We start from the raw sequence: 8427 nt of genomic DNA, 5'->3' as shown, positions 1-8427 counted from the left end.
ATCATAAACACTTTAAATTGTGTCCAACTGTGTGTCCATATAGAGATGTCCTCAGTTTTCAAAGTTAATTGAGGTGTAAAGGTAACTAGAACTGCAAGCAGTTATGCAGGGGTCCAAGAAGTGTGCATTTCGCCGGCACAACGCGACAAGAAATGTGCGTTTCGCCGGCACAACGCGAAGCATGTGTTCAAAACGCTACCCTGAACCTGTGGATACAAAGGATTTGACTGTGGTAGGAGTAGCGAGAAGTCAGTGTAGCGTTTTCGCGGCGAAATTTTGTAGAAGATATACAATTTCCTCGTTTATTGCGCCCCCTAATGGCGAAATTTTCCGATTTTTTTATCGAACGACAATAAGGTTAGCACAAACATGTGTGTAGAATTTGGACTCGATCCGATGTCTAATTTTGGATTTTTTTGGATTTTTAATTTTCCACGTCTAATTTTGCTAATAAACAAATATTCAAAACTCTACCGTTTCGTCGTCGAAGGTCGGATCAAAAAACTGTCTAAGATTTCTTTGCGTGTGCGTCTGAAGATGCCGTGTGCAAAGTTTGGTGTTGATTGGTCAAGAAATGTGGGAGGAGTAGCGAAAATACAGTTTTGCGGTTTTCGCGATTTAGCGAAAAATATTCATAGACGCAAATGGGCGTGGCCTAGGCCAAAAGATGCAGCAGACTCCAGTGCATCTGTGTGTACAAGTTATTGGACTCTGGGTGGTTCGGTGTGGGAGTTATAGCCCCAAACGCGTATTCCTTGGTATAGCGCCACCTAGTGGCCGGCGTGTCTGGATTTGGTCGTCTGCGTAGTCCGAAGAGATCTGGATCTAGTCATGCAATTCGCGTGTCGGCACCTTTTACGGTTTGGGGTGTGGGCCCACTTTTAGGGGGGTAAGAATAATAAGAAAAATCCTTACAAAAACAATAGGGATCCAATCTGTTGGCTTGGACCCCTAATAAGAAAAATCCTTACAAAAACAATAGGGATCCAACCTGTTGGCTTGGACCCCTAACAAGAAGTGTGCATTTCGCCGGCACAACGCGACAAGAAATGTGCATTTCGCCGGCACAACGCGAAGCATGTGTTCAAAACGCTACCCTGAACCTGTGGATACAAAGGATTTGACTGTGGTAGGAGTAGCGAGAAGTCAGTGTAGCGTTTTCGCGGCGAAATTTTGTAGAAGATATACAATTTCCTCGTTTATTGCGCCCCCTAATGGCGAAAATTTCCGCATTTTTTATCGTACGACATAAAGGTTAGCACCAACATGTGTGTAAAATTTGGACTCGATCCGATGTCTAATTTAGGATTTTTTTTGATTTTTGATTTTCCACGTCTAATTTAGCTAATAAACCAATATTCAAAACTCTACCGTTTCGTCGTCGAAGGTCGGATCAAAAAACTGTCTAAGATTTCTATGCGTGTGCGTCTGAAGATGTCGTGTGCAAAGTTTGGTGTCGATTGGTCAAGAAATGTGGGAGGAGTAGGGAAAAAACAGTTTTGCGGTTTTCGCGATTTAGCGAAAAATATTCATAGACGCAAATGGGCGTGGCCTAGGCCAAAAGATGCAGCAGACTCCAGTGCATCTGTGTGTACAAGTTATTGGACTGTGGGAGGTTCGGTGTGGGAGTTATAGCCCCAAACGCGTATTCCTTGGTATAGCGCCACCTAGTGGCCGGCGTGTCTGGATTTTGTCGTCTGCGTAGTCCGAAGAGATCTGGATCTAGTCATGCAATTCGCGTGTCGGCACCTTTTACGGTTTGGGGTGTGGGCCCACTTTTAGGGGGGTAAGAATAATAAGAAAAATCCTTACAAAAACAATAGGGATCCAACCTGTTGGCTTGGACCCCTAAAAATAATAAAAAGAAAAATCTTTACAAAAACAATAGGGATCCAACCTGTTGGCTTGGACCCCTAATAATCCTTACAAAAACAATAGGGTTCCAACCTGTTGGCTTGGACCCCTAATAATAAAAATCCTTACAAAAACAATAGGGATCCAACTTGTTGGCTTGGACCCCTAATAACAAGCAGTTATGCAGGGGTCCAAGAAGTGTGCATTTCGCCGGCACAACGCGACAAGAAATGTGCTTTTCGCCGGCACAACGCGAAGCATGTGTTCAAAACGCTACCCTGAACCTGTGGATACAAAGGATTTGACTGTGGTAGGAGTAGCGAGAAGTCAGTGTAGCGTTTTTGTGGCGAAATTTTGTCGAAGATATACAATTTCCTCGTTTATTGCGCCCCCTAATGGCGAAATATTCCGATTTTTTTATTGAACGCCATTTAGGGTAGCACTGACAAGTGTCTAAAGTTTGGACTTGATCCGATGTCTAATTCTGGATTTTTTTTGATTTTTGATTTTCCACGTCTAATTTAGCTAATAAACAAATATTCAAAACTCTACCGTTTCGTCGTCGAAGGTCGGATCAAAAAACTGTATATGATTTCTTTGCGTGTGCGTCTGAAGATGCCGTGTGCAAAGTTTGGTGTTGATTGGTCAAGAAATGTGCGAGGAGTAGCGAAAAAACTGTTTTGCGGTTTTCGCGAATTAGCGAAAAATATTCATAGACGCAAATGGGCGTGGCCTAGCCCAAAAGATGCAGCAGACTCCAGTGCATCTGTGTGTACAAGTTTTTGGACTCTGGGAGGTTCGGTGTGGGAGTTATAGCCCCAAACGCGTATTCCTTGGTATAGCGCCACCTAGTGGCCGGCGTGTCTGGATTTTGTCGTCTGCTTAGAACTCAGGGCCCTGGATCTAGTCATGCAATTGGCGTGTCGGCACCTTTTACGGTTTGGGCTGTGGACCCACTTCTAGGGGGGAATAATAATAATAATAAAAAAAATCCTTACAAAAACAATAGGGATCCAACCTGTTGGCTTGGACCCCTAACTAGAACTGCAAGCAGTTATGCAGGGGTCCAAGAAGTGTGCATTTCGCCGGCACAACGCGAAGCATGTGTTCAAAAATTGAGAAACAGCGTATGCCAAAAGATGCAGCTGACTCCAGTGAATCTGTGGATATAAAGGTTTTGACTGTGGGAGCTTCGGTGTGGGAGTTATAGCCCAAAACGCGTTTTCAGAACATTCCATTGGCCAGTTAGGAGATATATTATTTCGTCGTTTATTTGCGACCCCTTGTGGCGAAATTTTCCAAGGACAATTTTCCTTTGCCAAATAACTCCCGCCCACATTAATAATTCTTGGCCATATTTTGTATATAGACTCGGGTTTGCCCCTTGATGGTTTCCTTTGAGTTTGAAGAACATTCCTTTGGCCAATAAGAAGATATACAATTTCCTCGTTTATTGCGCCCCCTAATGGCGAAATATTCCGAAAATTTTATTGAACGACATTAAGGTTATCACCAACATGTATGTAAAATTTGGACTCGCTCCGATGTCTACTTTTGGATTTTTCTGGATTTTTGATTTTCCACGTCTAATTTAGCTAATATACCAATATTCAAAACGCTACCGTTTCGTCGTCGACGGTCGGATCAAAAAACTGTCCGATAATTTCTTTGCGTGTGCGTCTGAAGATGTAGTGTGCAAAGGTTGGTGTTGATTGGTCAAAAAATGTGGGAGGAGTAGGGAAAAAACTGTTTTGCGGTTTTCGCGATTTTGCGAAAAATATTCATAGACGCAAATGGGCGTGGCCTATGCCAAAAGATGCAGCAGACTCCAGTGAATATGTGTGTACAAGTTTTTGGACTGTGGGAGGTTCGGTGTGGGAGTTATAGCCCCAAACGCGTATTCCTTGGTATAGCGCCACCTAGTGGCCGGCGTGTCTGGATTTTGTCGTCTGCTTAGTCCGAACAGATCTGGATCTAGTCATGCAATTCGCGTGTCGGCACCATTTACGGTTTGGGCTGTGGTCCCACTTTTAGGGGGGTAAGAATAATAGGAATAATAATCCTTACAAAAACAATAGGGATCCAACCTGTTGGCTTGGACCCCTAATTAAGGTTGGATACGCCCACAGGCGTCGATTACGGGGGGATGGGGGGACATGTCCCCACCACTATTTAAAATACAAATTTTGTCCCCACCACTTTTAAAATTGTGCAAACCAATTGTGACCGAAAAAATCCCCACATTCGAAACCGTAGAGTCTAATCATGCGATAGGCCCGCACGAAGACATCCTCACATCATGCATACCTGCCATCTAGTAAATCCGCAGATTGCAAACACGTGAAAAACGCAATTTGGTATCTAGTCGTTTGATTTGTCGACTGTCAGCCACTGTAGAAACATGGCGTTGTTAAATGACAGCGGTGTCGTTGCATTCCCAAGCCCCCAGGAACACTGCATACTTCCGCAATCCACCAGTGCTCAGCGGCCAAGCCTGGTATTGCAGCAGTTTTAGCGGGCTGTGGACGGGTCCCTCAAATCATGGGACCCAGAAGTAGATATCTCCGTTCACTCCAATACAAGTGGGGAACAGGAATGAGTCCCCGCAAAAAATGTCTGGACATCAATCAAAGCCTCATAATTACCTTCATGCCATGTCCTAAAAAAATTTAAGTTTTTTCTTTTCAAAACGCCACCTCAAGCGTTTTATTAGCCGTTTATTATTTTTTGCTGGGGAAGAGGGGTGTGCAGCTGAAAGGAGTCGTAGTGAAACAAATGGCATCCGAGAGGGCCTAGTTCTGTGCTCCGTTAACGTGTCAGATTTTTGGACTGGTTCATCTGCTGCTCAATAACTCTCACGGTCCTCTGATTGCGATCATCGTGATTCATCATGTATTGATCCATTTATTCAAAAGAACCAAAGACAAAGAACAGGTGCATTACGGTATCATTATATATTGTTGTTGGACCGGAGTGGGGGATGGGCACGCATGCGTTCTATGTTTCTGCATCCGGTACATCATGAAATAGGGCGCAGCCATAGACCCATCGCTCCTTGATGCTGCCCTGCGCCACTGAGCAGTTTACATAGGAATGAATAGGCGCCATTTTGGAATCCGTTGTCCATTCTATAATACGTCCATGTGCATTCCCATGGTGGCGCATTCAGATCGAACATTGTTACCTTAGAGAACGTGAACTTGGAAGGCTAGCTTTTATGACTTCTAGTACTAGCGAAGGCTAACGCAATATCATGGAATTAACTTGAGATGTATATGGAGCACTAGAAACCACTGCTACTGTACAACAGGTATTCCACTCAACCAATAAAAGTGGAAGACAGAAATTTGTAGTAGCCAAAGCATAGACTGTAGCTAAAGCCGGTATGTAGCTTACTGCATTGTTACTGCTAGCTAACCGTTAACGTTAGCAATAGATGAGAACGAGCAATTAACTGAGTTAATATCAAACATCGTAACACAAGGTGATTTGTAGGTTTCTCTGCACTTACAGCGCATTTTTGCCTGCTGTAAAAGGATCTTATATCGGTTCCAGCTTTTCTCTTAGAAATTATGGATCCAGTTAAATAGCCTTGCGACTTAAGCCTTTTTTGTTGTTTGTATAATTCGTTAAATTATATTTAATGTCATCGCAAGGGGGAGGGGGAGGAGGCTGAACGTGTGCTGTCTGTGTAAACAGCGTTATAATGGAGAAGTTTCAAGACAGAGAGCCAAAATTGACATTTTTATTCAGAAAATAGCCGGTCCTTTTGCTACCTGTAAAAAGCATGTTTGTGACACTGGATAACGATATGGATACATCATCTAGCCTGCATGTGGAAGGCCCCATAAGGTAAGAAATTGGTTTACGTAAACTTTGCTGCTGGTTTTGTTTGCTCGTGATGACCTGGCCAAAGGTTACCCACGGTCCTAAGCGATTGTGATCTGATTTTGGTTGGTGCTCCAGCTAGTATGTATATAGATTGAAGTTAGTAGCAGCTACACACAGTGCGAATGCTATGCCAATGTGGTTATAGTTGTTTTGTCTGATTGAGATATGTGACGTTAGACTTGGAGCCTGGTTGACCTATCCTGACATAAATATGTTCTTGCATAACCTGTGTGATTATCCTAAACTGTAGGGGATTTTATTAGCGGGCAATTTGCTTATGATGTTGTAACGAGTGAAGTTTACATTGGTCCTTCGCGAGTGGTTAGGATTTGGCAGATGCAATTCTCCTCTGGGCGCTTTATTTTTAATTTTTAATTTTTTAATGAAGCATATATGCTACCAGCAGCCCTTGCTCGTCTTCAAAAGGCTGATGCTCAGTACCTCGTTTCATTTGGTACCCTCTTTACACTCTGGCATTGTTTGTCTGGTAAACTTTGTTGATGTCAAGATAAGTGTTAAAGATACTGTTAGTATTACATATCCCGAGCCAATACCCTGGTGTTTCCAACGCCGTTTTGCAAAACAAGCCAAAACACAAACTGTGGTTTTCAACATTTCTTGTTCAAATAGGATTTTCAACCCCTGACAATACACTGTAGAGCATATTGTAATGCAGCGTTGAATGGATGAATAGCTTACATAAGGGTACCCTGCACTTTTCAAACCACACTCAAGCTTATGGTTATTGTCCCCAACACTGTTCAAAAACAAACTGACGCCCTTGGATACGCCCTAAGTCTATAGACAATACCACCTGCCATTGTCTTCATGTACCAAATATATAGGTGTTGCCAGGTATGCTTAATTTATCTCTGCTCTAACCAACGGCTACAATAACTCCAGTTGAACTGATTAATGACATACGAAGATGAAGGAGGTAGAGGTTATGAACTAATGGCATCAATCAATTAAAACTAAGAGGGGTTTTAAGGTAGGCTACATTGAAAGGAATTACGCTGAGGAATATTTGAGAAATGGAACAGTAGTAGCTGGCATCAAGATTCAAGAAATCTATTTGTAAAACAGACTATAATTGTTTCAGACTTTTTGATACCACAGTTGCTTTTGCGACCAACTGTTGTGTACACCCGGTCTAGTCAAATGCCTACATCAACACGTTGGGTAAAGTCATGTGTTGGACGTATAAGCTAGAATACATATTTCTAAACCTAACTGTATCCGTACCAAGTGCACTGAACTTGAACAGGTGTATTGACATGCACATTTGATAATGTAGGGTAGGCATTTCAACCCACACAAAAAAATGTGTACTCAAAGGGAGGAGCAACGTCTCTGTTTGGATAAACAAGTGCACTGAAGTCAGGTGTATTCCTGATGTGGTTAAGTGTTCATCAGTGAGAGTGGATCTGTATCTGGACTTGTTATATTTCATCAATGAGAAAGTTGAATGAAACTTGTTAAGCAGTAATTCTAAAATAAATGTTTAACTAATAAATCAATAACATTTATTGTTAATTTTATTTTATTTTTTCTGCGATGCTTATAGCCTTTCCAAGATTAACGATAAAGAAGATGAAGACATTTTGGACCGGCGAATTGACCGCGCGGTGAAAACAACACACACAACGTTTATATGTCGCCTGGACTTGCTCTGATGTGACTCTGGTTGGATAGTACAGAATGCTTTCCGACATTGCTTCTATAAGACCAAATCCTGATCCTCAGCCGACATTTAAACTGGCTGACGTGTTGCCTTAGGGTTGGGTTGTTTCAGTATTCAGAAAATGTGTACTTTACTGTTTACTGGTTCCAGTCATGGACCTATTAAAGATTGGTTCCAGTAACTCAGACGTGATTCACAAACGGGGAAGATATGTTGGGGTATTTCCGCGAGCGCCTTCACACGGTGCAGAAGGATTTAACGTCTGGGTAAGAAAGTAAATCACTCCCACGTCTTCGCCTTCCGTCAACAACACAAGCATTATTTCTATTTGATGTTTAGACATTATTTACGGTGTGTCAGCCTAATAATAGCCCGATTAATGATCTGTAACTGATCTGTGTATGTTGATAATACGCTTTGCTTCTGGTTCATTAATATTGTATGTCGCTATAATATGTCTAGACTAGGGATGGACATTCGAGTAAGTTGTCTTAGTCGATCGTCGGGAGAATTAACGATCAATTAGTTGATTAAACGTTAATATTTTACATGTAAAATAAAATAAAAATTATATTCAAAATGAAATGAAAATACAAATGCAGCGTGTTATCCTCATTGGGATCTTTATTATTAGATGAACAACTCAGTTAAACCAGATCCGTTCAATAGTTATGCGCTACTCTGGAACGCCATTCACCTCGGCACGGAGATGCTGACCCTCCAGCGCCATCAAGGGGGGAAGGTAGGGTGTACACAAGCCCAGCTGTGTCCACCAGGCGGGCGCCGCACCACCTCCGTCTCCACCGCCTTGTCCGTCTACGACAACTGCGACCTCCGTGGAGACTACGACTCCCCAGCCCCCATTGTCAGATGTGGACAACGCTATCCAGGAGCAGTGAAGGACTTGATGCTCAGCAGAGCCAACAGCTGCGAGACCTGCTCCAGCAGTTTAAAGACATTTTTGCTGCGCGAAATCGGGACTGCACCGAAACTTAACC

Source organism: Gadus chalcogrammus, chromosome 11, assembly GCF_026213295.1.
Source record: "Gadus chalcogrammus isolate NIFS_2021 chromosome 11, NIFS_Gcha_1.0, whole genome shotgun sequence".
Classification (NCBI taxonomy): Eukaryota; Metazoa; Chordata; class Actinopteri; order Gadiformes; family Gadidae; genus Gadus; species Gadus chalcogrammus.
Note: the sequence above shows the minus strand (reverse complement) of the source record.